The 14933-nt window shown below is 41.6% G+C and overlaps 1 pseudogene; it reads left to right on the top strand.

Annotated features, from left to right (window-relative positions):
• Positions 1–6321: 6321 nt before the first annotated feature.
• Positions 6322–6441, top strand: LOC146066021 (5S ribosomal RNA; annotated as a pseudogene).
• The last annotated feature ends 8492 nt before the right edge of the window (positions 6442–14933 follow it).

Here is a 14933-nt window from a genome sequence, read left to right as displayed (position 1 = left end):
AGCCACACACAATGCCCCTATAGTGCCGCATACATACTGCCCCGCATAGTACCACACACATAATGCCACTGTAGTGTCACATGCATATTTCCCCCTGTAATTCCACACAGATAATGTTGGCCCTTTAGTGCCACACACAATGCCCTCATAGTGCCACACACATAATGCCCCTGTAGTGCCACATGTATAATACCCCCTGTAGTGCCACACACATAACACCCTGTATTGAAAAACCTATAATGCCCCCATAAAGCTATATACACAGAGCTGCCTGGAGCCTGCTGGTGGAGGGGAGAGCTAGCTGCCACTGCTGTGGGGTGTTTGGACAAAGCTGCCAGGGGAGATAAGGAGGCGCCGGAGCTCCCACTGATGGGCGGTGGGGGAGCTGCCATTGCCAGGCGGAGAGAGAAGGAGGCGCCGGGCAGTGGGGGGAAGCTGCTGTGTCCGGGCAGCAGGGGAATGGAGGTGCTGGGCAGAGGAGGGACAGAGCTAACATTGCTGGGTGGAGGGGGGAAGGAGCTCATGTTGCTGGGCAGAGGAGGGACATTTGCAGCTGCCGGCTGGAGGGGGGAAGGAGGCGGCAGGCAGCATCCGGCCAGCATCTCAAAGGGGAAGGAGGCGGCGGTGGCATCATTAGGAGGTGCCTGTGCACCTCCAGCACCCCCAGTGCTTACACCTATGGTTGTGGCGCAGGAGTACAGGAGGCCGTGCGCAGAAGGAGTAAAGGAGGGTGGGTGGAGTTTCATGATAGGCATCCTATGTGGACGTGTGGGGTGTGTGCGGCTCGCCAGGGGTAATGTATATTTGGCCTGTGAAATGTGCCTTTCCATAGGCTTTGTGTGGCGTAATATTGTGTGTAACTGCTGTTATGCCCGGTTCTCTGGTGCCCTGCTCCAGGTTTACTCTGTGAGTGTATGTATGATTCCGCCCAGACTCTGCACAGCGTTATACACACACTCACAGTTTGACAGTTCTGGGCTATTATATATGAGATGTTCTGTTTAAGCAGACTTGCAGTGTATCAATTTTTTCACCTATACTCATTCTACCTATTTGGTTTTCCTAAATTTCACTAAGGTTTCAATAAGGTGGGAAATAAAGGTTATATTATAGTTGGTAAGATGATACTAATCAGACTTATACTAAACTTACTTATGGACGACAAGCCCAAAAGCAGCGAATACAGCTAATTTACTCCCTAGCACATAACAGGATACTCCAAAATGAATGACCTTGTAGAACTTGCACATCTTTCTGTGCCTATTGCTTCATTTTTATTAATTCACTCTGTCAGGTGGTTGGCAGTATTATGGTTCTGGGGTGGTCTTCATCATCATGCAGACTGAAGAAAGTTCTGTCACCCCAAGCTATGGATACCTCAGCAGTAATTTCACCACATGCATAATCCCTAACCTTACTACCATACTTCAAAAACTGATTATGAACTCTCAGAAGGTTAATTCAGAAGAACATAAATGCATTTATTATGTCACATTTAGGGCAGTATTCAATATTAAAATTTTTATAAAAAAAATTATTTTCACATAAATATTGTGTTTTCTAAATTATACTTCAGTACAGCGCAGTCAGACCTCTTCCTACTTTTTCACTAGACTGTATTGGGGCTGACTATCCCTTTTTTCTTATTGCTGCTAGGCCAAGCACACTCGTACTAAAACGCCCAGTGATATATTTTTTATATCCTCCCACTAGTATTCAATCCCCCACTACTAGTTCCGATGGGGGAAATAGTGGCGGCTGTCTTCCTGACTGCATTGAAGAGGCATTTCGGCAGAACGGACCTAACTTTAAAAGCAGTCGGGCCCGAGAACGGCCGTTGATTGTCGAGAAAACGGCCATATCCACGAACACACCCCCTTTTCGTAATTCAGCAGGTGGGACATTGAATTGACCCGTCTTGAAAAAGTTTTTGGTTGTTATACAAACGAAACGCATCAATGTCACTTCCGCTTCACGCCTCACGTTTGTAATCTCCCTGGTCACATCCTCCCTAAATGCCAGATCGTCTGCCACGTCTCTTTCCCTGTGAGCCACTCCATGTCTGGCAGCAATTGTGCACATCATCCCCAGCAGCAAACGAAGCCGCCCGGCCGCCTCCATCCAACCAGGCGTATATACTCCGGGACGCTCACTGCAACCATATAGGGTTGAGCCTCAGACCTGTCGGGCTCCCCTATTCCTCTACTAACAGCACTGAGGGTGAGCTATACAACTTTAACCCATACTATAACATGCCGCTTTGACTTTACAAAACTGCCAGCTGACTGCTACAGTATATGCGTGTGCTCCTTACATGCTAACTGTCTGCATGTTCTATCGGCTTGCTTTTTCCCAACCCCTCTTGGCATTTAACTCTAATGTCACTGACCTCTACCAGTGATTGGATTTAACCCTACACTGGCTGAATTTACCTGACCTATTTACTGAGCCATCTTTACAAACGTGCTATTTGAATCTATATGTGTTTTAGGTTTTATTTATACTATATATTTTTGTTATTCTATGATTTTTTAAATGTCTATTTTGATGATTGAATAATCATATGCTTTTTTACTCATAAAATGTAAACCTATGCAGTGTTTCCAGTGTACATTTATTCAGCTGGGTATACCCAGAGCATTATATCCACCTAGCAGCGCATTGTTTTGAAATCTTTTTTTCTTTCAATTCTTGTGTGAGTTCAGGCTAACTCACTAAACACTTGCAGCAGCAGTGGGTTGTTTATATATTACAATCTGTACCCTTTTTATATATTTTTTCAAATTAAAGCACCAGAAATCGTAGCTTGGTAGGTGGTTTCTTAACTACCCCCACTTTATACTCCTTATTGAATTCCACCTGCCAAATAACAGGTGAGCGGGCCAGAGTCCTTAGATCTGATCTAATAGTTACTGAGTAATATGAGATAAAACGATAAAGTACATAATTATTTAGTGGTATTGTTGCAGAATGTAGCAGAGAATACAAGTTAGCCTTATGTAGAGCTTATCTTGTGTGTTTTTGTGATGCTGGATCCAAAGGTCCCCATACATTAGGCCGACTTGTCCGATTGACAAGTCAGAACTTTTTTCGCCGGCAGCTACCGGGAGGGCTCTGACATGATTTGGCACTTGATGTGCCAAGTTTTACATGTGATAAATCATTTGTGCTTTATCACATGCAACTCCCGGGGAGCCGGACGGTGGAGGGGAGCCGGGCGAGGGGATGCTGGGAGCCGGCAGGGGGATGAAGAGTTGCAGGGGGAGAACTCACCGTGGTGGTGAAGGGACACAGGCGGGGGGAGCCAAATGGCTGTGTTCTCGGAGAGCCAGGCAGGGGAGCAGGGAGATGAGCTGCAAAAAAAAAAATACCCATACAAATGAATGGGAGGCCGCTGATTGGCTGATCTCAGCCAATTAGCAACCTCTCATTCATTTATTATATAGTTTTTTTTTTAACTTCGTCTCCTATCTAACAGTTCCTCTGCTTTGGTTTCTGGATTACTGAACCCTATCCTATGGTTGATGAGAGCCAGTGGTCAGCCATAAGTGAAGGACATAGGTGCCAATGGGTCTTCACTGACACCGCTCTTGCTTGGCATCCCCAGGAGCCAGACAAGTTGGGCCAATAATAACCCAGCTCTGGGCATTAATCAGAGAAAGGCCCTCTCTGTCCGGGCCTATGACTTCAGTGATCATGATGACTAAAGGCAAACCAGGGATATGGGGGAATATACATTATTTTATTAGGCATGTAATACAGGAACATGTGTTGATGTCTGCCCAACACAGCATAAGGAACAATGTATCTCAAAAAAATGTATATAAAAAAAAAAAAGATTTTAAGAAGGAGAAAGGTATTTTATGGATAACTTTTTTTCCATATATTTATACAGAACATAAACTATGCATTCATTCGTATTTCTTAGGTGCCTTTTTATCAAGTAAATATTTGCTTTAAATTATGCAGAAAATGCTGATTTTGTATGATTCGGAAAAATATCAGTATTGGGGCTATGAAATAAAAAAGTTAAAGCAGTAAATATTGTAGATATCCTCTAATTTATCCAAATTACCACTCAGTATCTCCCCCTTTATTTTCTATTAAGACAGGGAACTACAGTAAATTACCAAGCTCTAAAAGCATGGCTCTGCGATATCGAATGCCATAGAATCGGGCTCCAGTGAGCAGCCTGTATTCGAGGATGTAACAGAGGGTTAAAAATAATTAAATGCGATATCTAGATTGGATGTTCTTCAGCCAAAAGGCCTTAATGAGTATATTTCCTATAGTTTTTTTCATTGATTGATGCGGTCACTATACACGCCTCTTTGTACTTTATATGCCTTGGAAGAATAATCTAAACCTATTGAAATATGATTCTTGCAGGATATATCGCAGGCTAAGCACCCAGATGCTTTGCTATTTTTATTGATATGTCTTTATATTATTCACGGTGTTATTTGTAATAATGTTTATGTTTATTGTTTTTTCCTTGTAGCGCCTCCGCTGCTTAGCAACAGAGACATAGCTTCCGGGGAGCCAAACCCGCTGACAGGATGACATCGTTGGATGCGCGGCTGCGACACCAATGAGCGGACCTTTCCCTAACGCTGGCGTCCCCCCCCCCCCCCCTGTGAGAGCAGCAAGGTACAGGTATTTATGTTGATATAATGTACACACACACGTACTGTATATAATTTTTTTTAAGTAAATACGTCAAGGAACTCCCAGCATACCTTAAAGATACCACTGCAGTCTTAAATCTTTTAAAGAATTTTAACTGGAAGGACACATACCACTGGGTCACAATTGACGTACAGTCACTATACACATGTATTGGACACCAGTTGGGCATTGAAGCATGTAAAGAATTTTTGGAAGAAGACGATACCCTGACCCCTCAACACAAGAAATTCATTTGTGACACAATTGAATATATTTTAAGTCACAATTATTTTAAATTTCTAGATCAGTTTTATCTTCAGAAATGCGGGACAGCAATGGGTACCATCTTTGCACCCAGCTTCGCCAACCTTTTTATGGGGAACTGGGAGAGGCGTTTTATCTACACAGATCATGCTTTTAAAGAAAACATCAGATTTTATAAAAGGTACATTGATGACATTTTAATAATATGGGAAGGCACTGAAACACTTTTTTCTGAATTTTTAATGTACATAGATAACAACCAATTGAACCTCCGTTTCACCTCGAATATAAATAACATCCAAATTGAATTCCTGGACCTGGTAATAATAGGAGAGGGGACTCAAGTCACAACCAAAAATTACATTAAAACAGTCGACACTAATAGCTACTTACATTATAAGAGCAGCCATTTGCGAAAATGGAAGAACAATATTCCTTACTCCCAATTTTACCGTATCAGGAGAAATTGCAATATAGATGAAGACTGTTCAACCCAACTGGAAATGTACAGAGAAAGGTTTGAGGAGAAAGAATATCCTACCAGAATACTCCAAGAAGCTGTTGAAAGAATTAACGACATCAACAGAGAGAGCCTATTGGATTATAAGGAGAAGAGGGAGAAAAAAGACACAGTAGCCTTCGTGACCACCTACAGTCAGCATGAAGCCAAAATAAAACAATGCCTCAAAAAACATTGGAACATTTTACTCATGGACCCAACACTTAAAGAAATCATACCACCTAATCCCGATGTCATCTTCAGAAAATCCAAAAATCTCAAAGACATTCTGGCACCCAGCCTATTACTTCCCACAAGAACTCAAAATAAATCTGCAATTAAGTGTGTAGGATCATACAAATGTGGGAAGTGCAATATCTGCAAGCATGTCCACCCTAACAGAAAGACCTTTACCAACTCCGATAATAGCAAAGAATTCAGGATTAAAGAATATATGAACTGCAATACAACTTCAGTTATCTACGTGCTTGAATGCCCATGTCATTTAAAATATGTCGGAAAAACGAAAAGAGTGCTGAAATTGCGGATACAGGAACATAGCAGGAACATTAAAAATAAAATAGACAGTCATGCCATCTATAGACATTTCCTGAATCATCACGATGCAAACCCAGAGGGACTAACATTCAAAGCAATTGAATGGGTCAGACTTGGGCCCAGAGGAGACGACCTGGCAAACAAACTCTCACAAAGAGAAATGTATTGGATATTTGAACTTAATACGATGCACCCACTCGGCTTTAACGAGAGTTATGAAATCGCCCTGTTTTTATAAGGTTCATTTAGCCCTCTTCTTACCACCTTTCACTATATGCACCTATTAAGCATTCACTATCAATAAATTCCTTCCACAAGTATCCATTGTTTTGTCCTACAGTCAAACCACACTCTGAGACGCCCAATCTCGTCCGATCTTGGAAGCTAAGCAGTGTTGGGCCAGGGCAGTACCAAGATGGGAGACCTCTTGGGAAAACCTGGTGATGTAGTAACAGAACGTGACATTGTAACATGGAACTATGGTTATAACCTTTTGAATAACAAATAGACCCTATAGGCACATAAGCACTTTATATATCTAAATAAATATTTATTTAACTAATTGTACTATTGTCACTATTGATATATATAAAGATACAGCACACTTCACCTTATTTATGAAAATTAATAATAATTAACATAGCCCTTAAATAATTTGGCATGCACCAGCACTTTATATTAAATCACGAGGCATATGAATCCTCATTATTATTATTCACTAAACTGTCCGCATAAAAACTGATTTGATAAGTTACTATGTATATCTGTTTCTCTCTATGATGAAAAACCGGCATATGAAACCTAGGCAAGATGGCCGCGGTAATCTCTGAATAAAAGAAATACTAAAAGCTTCAAGAAAATGGCCGCCGGGATCCCTAATACACAGACATATCCGATTCAATGTGATACTACTACATAGATGGAACGAGCGGTCCGGGGGACATGATTCATGCACGCACACACAAAAGGAAGTGTGGCACAGACTGTATCGCGGCTGATGACGGGCCGCGCATGCGCATTACCGATTCCGGGATACCGGAAGTGTGGCGGAAATGCCGCATATTTACTAAATTTAGTGTTTTATACATGTTTATATAAGCGGTGCACCTTTTAAACATAGCGCCCCAGCTAGGGGGACTATGCTGTATCCAATGGGATGTGTATTGTATACCCACCATAACTAGTTATGATCATCCAGCTCACTGACTAATTAATGACAGGATATGATGTCAGCAGTAAAGAGGCAGACATATAGGTATAAATAGGAGCCTGGTCTCAGTCTTAACTCACCCCTTGATGAAGTCAGACAGGACGAAACGCGTTGGGTGTTCCTAGCCTCCAGAATCTTCTCTTTAAGATAAGCACTTAATCACTTTATTCATGTCCAATTCTCATTTTATAATTGTGTTTATAAGAATCTTTTTTTAAAGAATTTTTATATATAAGATTTTTACATACAATTTTCTTCTTTTTATATTTTCATTTTACTGTAGTGTCATAAATAAAATATTTTTATATTTATTTACCCAATTCTCATTCACTGACCATCTTTCTCCATTTCCAGACTACCTTAAAACAATAGTCGCCGCCTCTTTATCCATTGTACACATTTCCATTTTTGAGTAATATACCAATACTCTCTTTCTTAAAGACTGGCTGACGCCCTTTGTGAGGGAACATTGTTTTTTAAATAATAATAAAAAAATAATTGTCCAATCGGAACACACAAGTGGCGCCCCTCATCCAATTTTTTCACACATATAGATATATATATATATACAGTATATATATATATATATATATATATATATATATATATATATATATATATTGATACAAGTATATAGGTGCGCTGACACTATTAAAAAGTCCGTTCTTTTCAAAGAACCACAAAGTTCCTTTGAAAGTCCACACCAACACCGGCTGTATTGATTGCAGCTCCCCTCCAAACTGACCCGATTCCCACGGGACCTTCAATGTGAACACCTCCTAAAACAAATAGAGGGGGCGCTTCATGGTGTATTAACGTTTATTAAAAGACGTGGAAATCACTTAAAATTTTCTCTCACACAGAGAAATTTGTACCCGTACCGAATATTTCATCCGGTGTGGGCCAAAATACCACAAGGTTTAGTCATATAATCCACTGGCTCAACAGCATGCTTTAACAGTGTGCAGTGTAAGACTCACGAAACCGAAGGAAACCAACAGGCACGAGCGTCCCACAGCACACCGGCGTCTCAGCGTCTTGGCAGCGAGGTAGAGTCCAGCAGGTACAAGGATGCGTCACACAGACCACGCCCCTACGCGTTTCGTCAATGGACTTCGTCAGTGGGGTGGTCTGCGTGACGCTGCATCACTTACTTATAGCAATATACAGGTGTCAGTCATTAGAGCTTCCCTGTTTCTCTAGTACGGGGAATTGCCACCTGTGGGTGATCCGCTTTGCTAAGCGGCTTTTAGCAATAATCACCAGTGGAACTTTATTGTCGGACACATGTTAAAAAAATATACAATAAAATCTTATTTTTTATATATAAAACAAATCCCAACTGGATTCCTAACAGTTACATAGGATAGGAGTGAGTGTTTAAGGGCTAATTCGTCACAAGCAGTTTTAGTGTTTGTTAGTAATACCGCAGTTCTGCCAAAGATGGATTTTACGGCAGACTGCTTAATACATCAATTGCATATCAAATGCAGGATTATCATAAAAGATATATATATATATATATATATATATATATATATATATATATATATATATATATATATATATATATATATATAAAGGAAAAAACAATTTGCTGAAGAGGAGCGTGCATGATTATTCACGCACAGATACCTTACTAGCAAGCGGGTATAGCGGTGTATTTTCCCGTTAATTGAGAAGCTGGGAATCTCCTTACATATAAAGAGCAGCAAGTACATGAGACATTGTCGAAGGTAGACTCAATCATAATTGATATTCAATACAAGAAGAAAACATTTTTTCACTTATTGGAGATATTACATGTTCTAGTATCATATATGGAAGTTTAACCCTCATCACAGCCAATGTCGCTATCAACCAGTTCTACATAAATATACTCTGACGTTCTACACGATCTCAGCGATAACGGGCTGAGAGTACAGACTTAGTGAGATGTTTATCAGAAAAAATATATATATATAGAAGACCCTGTCGGGACTAAGAACATTCATCATTGACATTATATAGCAGCATTATACATTCATTATTGACATTATATAGCAGCGGACAAAAGTTTTTTTTTTTTTTTTTTCCATATATAAGCAAGAGACCGTTCATGCTTTTTTTGCGTATATAGGAGATAGTGCACATTCTGATATATTATAAAGGAATTTTAACCTCATCACAACTAATATGGCTATCCACCAATTCTAGCTAGATGCACTCTAGAGTACTGTATATTCCCAGCGATCACGGGCTGAGATTTCATCATACTCAGATATTAGACCAATACCTGTCGGAAGCATTTGTTGCTTCCGACAGGTATTGGTCTAATATCTGAGTATGATGAAATCTCAGCCCGTGATCGCTGGGAATATACAGTACTCTAGAGTGCATCTAGCTAGAATTGGTGGATAGCCATATTAGTTGTGATGAGGTTAAAATTCCTTTATAATATATCAGAATGTGCACTATCTCCTATATACGCAAAAAAAGCATGAACGGTCTCTTGCTTATATATGAAAAAAAAAAAAAAAACTTTTGTCCGCTGCTATATAATGTCAATAATGAATGTATAATGCTGCTATATAATGTCAATGATGAATGTTCTTAGTCCCGACAGTGTCTTCTATATATATATATTTTTTCTGATAAACATCTCACTAAGTCTGTACTCTCAGCCCGTTATCGCTGAGATCGTGTAGAACGTCAGAGTATATTTATGTAGAACTGGTTGATAGCGACATTGGCTGTGATGAGGGTTAAACTTCCCCATATGATACTAGAACATGTAATATCTCCAATAAGTGAAAAAATGTTTTCTTCTTGTATTGAATATCAATTATGATTGAGTCTACCTTCGACAATGTCTCATGTACTTGCTGCTCTTTATATGTAAGGAGATTCCCAGCTTCTCAATTAACGGGAAAATACACCGCTATACCCGCTTGCTAGTAAGGTATCTGTGCGTGAATAATCATGCACGCTCCTCTTCAGCAAATTGTTTTTTCCTTTATATATATATATATATATCTTTTATGATAATCCTGCATTTGATATGCAATTGATGTATTAAGCAGTCTGCCGTAAAATCCATCTTTGGCAGAACTGCGGTATTACTAACAAACACTAAAACTGCTTGTGACGAATTAGCCCTTAAACACTCACTCCTATCCTATGTAACTGTTAGGAATCCAGTTGGGATTTGTTTTATATATAAAAAATAAGATTTTATTGTATATTTTTTTAACATGTGTCCGACAATAAAGTTCCACTGGTGATTATTGCTAAAAGCCGCTTAGCAAAGCGGATCACCCACAGGTGGCAATTCCCCGTACTAGAGAAACAGGGAAGCTCTAATGACTGACACCTGTATATTGCTATAAGTAAGTGATGCAGCGTCACGCAGACCACCCCACTGACGAAGTCCATTGACGAAACGCGTAGGGGCGTGGTCTGTGTGACGCATCCTTGTACCTGCTGGACTCTACCTCGCTGCCAAGACGCTGAGACGCCGGTGTGCTGTGGGACGCTCGTGCCTGTTGGTTTCCTTCGGTTTCGTGAGTCTTACACTGCACACTGTTAAAGCATGCTGTTGAGCCAGTGGATTATATGACTAAACCTTGTGGTATTTTAGCCCACACCGGATGAAATATTCGGTACGGGTACAAATTTCTCTGTGTGAGAGAAAATTTTAAGTGATTTCCACGTCTTTTAATAAACGTTAATACACCATGAAGCGCCCCCTCTATTTGTTTTAGGAGGTGTTCATATATATATATATATATATATATATATATATATATATATATATATATATATATATATATATATATATATATACTGTACACACATACTGTATATATAAATATACACACACACGTGTGTGTGTGTGTGTATATATATATATATATATATATATATATATATATATATATATATATATATATATATATATATATATATATATATATATATATATATATATATATAGTATATGACTGTTATGTTTTTTGTCCCCATTCAAGCAAGGGGAATGTATTGATGGATACTTCTGTCTGATGTTGGATTAAAAAGAGCCATATATTATTTACTTGGTGTTGCTGGCCCACTTACTTTGTGACTTTGCTGCTTGCAGCTTGGATACCTATCAAGAATTTGTTGTCTATTTCCTGACCGGCACCCTGCATTATCTTATACTCTAATGAGTGCGATTTTGTCAAGGTTTTCTCTCTCTCTCTATCTATCTATCTATCTATCTATCTATCTATCTATCTATCTGTCTGTTACCCAGTTTGTTTTATCACTGTTTACTATTGTAAAGCGCAACGGAATCTGCTGCGCTATATAAGAAACTGCAAATAAATAAATAAATAAATCTATCTATATATATATATATATATATATATATATATATATATATATATATATATATATATATATATATATATATTATATACACACACATATATATGTAATGCATAATCTAAAAGTTAGCCAGTCTTACTTGTCTTGTGCTGCTGATACTGACATCGGGTCCCATGCTTCAGAGATCCCGCCTCCTTCCTTCGGGCAGCCTGCACACCACCCAATCAGGGTCCAGCAGGCTGCAGATTCACATATCAGCTCAGCTGTCCTGGATAGCTCTGCAGCAGGCACCTGACGTGAACTGTCAGTGTGCACTGCAGTAGAGTGGGGAGCTGCGCTGCGGATCGGAACCATTATAGAGATCCGATCCGCGGCAAGTGACAGCTGTAGCATATTAGAGTGGCAGGGGGCTGGAGACAGGGCCGGTGCAGGCCGCCTAAGCGCCCCAGGCGGGGGGGCTCCCTGGTGCTCACTCGCTCCAGTGGGGGTGTCGGGACTTGCGGCGCGGCTGGGGGGGGGAAGAACCAGGCAATGCGGCATGCGGGGGGATGCGGGGGGACACCGGAGCGCCCCAGGCGGGTGGGGGTGCTCCGGCGCTCACCTGCTCCCCGGGGGTCATGTTATTTCGGCAGACCAGACGCTCCACACCTGCCGGCTCCCTCACCTGCTCCCCTGGGGGTTGTGGTGGGGTTCCGGGCATCGGGGCGGCAGACCAGCCGCTTCACGGGGGGGGGGGGGGGGGGGGTTGCCGGCACCGGGTCCCGGGTATTTAGTTGCTCCACACAGGGGGGGAGGGGGGGGTCCAGGTATTGCGGCAGCAGGCCAGCCGCTCCTCACAGGGGGGGTGCTGGGATGCCGCTGCGTCCTTCAAGGGGGGGTTGTCAGGGGTGGGGGGTGTCAGGGGATACAGAACGCCAGGGGTGGGCAGGGGAACGGGTCCACATAGGAAAAGTTGCGGATGCTGCCGCCACTCACCTCCATCCAGGGGGGACGGACCTGCTTCAAATTGCGCCCTCCAGTGGCCGGCGCCCTAGGCAAATGCCTAAGGCTGCCTAGTGGTGGCGCCGGCCCTGTGTGCCGGGAGTTGCGGCGTGGCTGGGGGGGAGTCAGGAGAAGATAGTTAGCACTCATCCCTCCATACCATCCAGGACACGCAGGAGTCAGGACGCGGGGGTGTGTGTGTGCGTGCACTGCAGGAGACAGTGCACGCAGTGATTGATGAGACACTCCACCGGGGGGCAGGCAATGCGGCGGCGGGCGCGAAGTTGCTCTACGGGGGGGGGGGGAGACAGTTACCTTACCGCTCACCCGGCTCCATATCATCAAGGGGGGGGGACACCTTCTCCATCTTACGCCCTCCGGTGGCCGGCGCCCTAGGCAAATGCATAAAGCTGCCTAGTGGTGGCGCCGGCCCTGGCTGGAGACAGGGGCCCGGGGGGGGGGGGGGGGGAGTCAGCGGCCGGGGTTTCTTACTGCGGCAGTGGCCAGTTAGTCTTGCTTGAGCCTGCAGCTGCTCTCTGTGCCCCCCCTGATGGCTAATGCTATTTGAATTTTGAACTGTCCTGCAGCCCCACCTCTAGAGCTGCCACGGCACATATCTCTAAATTCTCTACTAAAACAGCCAGCTACTAGAGTAAGCATTTTAAACCATGTTATATAATACCCTGCATAGCCTGCAAATCAATTTCTCCATTTCTTTGTTTTTTTTTTAATCTGCAAGACTACATGCATTTTTTATCTAATCAGTGACAGTTTGCTCTAATGAGAGTCAGTATGCTGAGTTCAATACTCAGCATTTAGTTTTTGTTTAACTTCTGTTATGTCTAAGCCGCAGAATAGAGAATTAAAAAGCTTTTTATTTTCCATTATAAGAAAAATGATACATTAGGAGTCCTGCAATATCTATGTTATATCTTGGTCAGCTAGAATGTAGCATGTGTCATCATTTTTACGTTGAATTTGGGTACCTGGCAAACGTAGAGTTAATGTGGTAATTTCTGTTGTGAAAACACAAGGAGAGAGAGCGCAATCTTTTTTTCCCAGACACTTCCAGCCAACCAATTTAAAATGATTCTATAGGTTTACAAGTTGAGCAAACGGCTAGAATTAAATGGGGTTGAACCAATAAAATGAGTGCGAAATAGGCAAATCTGTAACAGCTGCATTAAAATAAAGGTCTTCACGCTGGTGCTGGACGCAAATTTGTTGAATGTTCCTGGCATTCCTGGGTTCCAGCTTACAGTATGTTAATTAAATGATGTGATGACAGACAGGTACCACACTTACAGTAATCCTCTCTCCGTAATATTATTGCTATCTATACGGATTCTAATGAGCTTGGAAATATTTGTCTAAAAAACAGCATTGCCCTGTACTGCCGTCACATGCTATTATAGCATTAATTAGGGTTTAATTAGCTTTTATTATTTACTTTAAAGGGACATGGCTAATAAACTTTAAATATTATGAAAACACTGTAAATCTGTAGAAGGCATGCATTAGTGCGTTACAAAATAAATGATCTGCTTGAAGCAAACCTGTATTCTAAAGTGTGCCATTGGTTTAAGCTACGAGACTTCTATATTTGTGCAGATCATTTCTGTTCTGTACATAATACTAAGTCAGCTGCTTCACCTTTCTCAGAAAAGTCCTACAAAAAATGTGCACCACAACATGACCCCTTGCCTCTTTCATTAAAGGTGGATTTGCTGAAATACCTCTGAGGCACGTATGCATGGCCCACTGGACACACGCTGCACCTGTGCTCACTCCCTCTGGCTATATAGATATCCCAGTTATTAGTACTAGTTAGATTACATCTTCAGTCTCTAGCTGTGGTCCTGTCATTCACATGGGGTCATTGTTAGTTCCAAAGTGACAAAAAAAGGCTTTCTGCATGGGCACCTTTCGATTTTTCTTTAGCTCTATAAATTCATCGTCAGCTAACTCAAATTAAATTAGCCAGACTATCATAAACACAGAAGCGTGAATCCAATTATAGGGTCTGATTACCCATCTTTTTCCAATGGGTAAAACCATGTGCGCTGCAGATGTAACATGTGCAGAGAGAGTTAAGAGGTGTTCACATGGTGCAATTTTGCTTGCGATTCGATCCGATTCGATTGGGATCGAATCAAACAGCAAGCAAAATACATTCGACTTGGACTATATACCGTATTTTTCGCTCTATAAGACGCACCTGACCATAAGACGCACCTAGTTTTAGAGGAGGAAAACAGTAAAAAAAATATTCTGAACCAAATAGTGCAATACATGTCAGTGTACAGTATGTGGAGTGACATGTCAGAGTGCAGCCCTTGTGTAAGCAGACAGCGGCTATTTCTGGACTTTAGTTTGAGTGACCCCAGGGACTGGCCGCTGTGT

The sequence above is a fragment of the Crinia signifera genome, chromosome 3 (assembly GCF_055691185.1).
Source record: "Crinia signifera chromosome 3, ASM5569118v1, whole genome shotgun sequence".
Classification (NCBI taxonomy): Eukaryota; Metazoa; Chordata; class Amphibia; order Anura; family Myobatrachidae; genus Crinia; species Crinia signifera.
The sequence above is the reverse complement of the archived record's forward strand: the minus strand, read 5'-3'. Positions and strand labels throughout refer to the sequence as shown.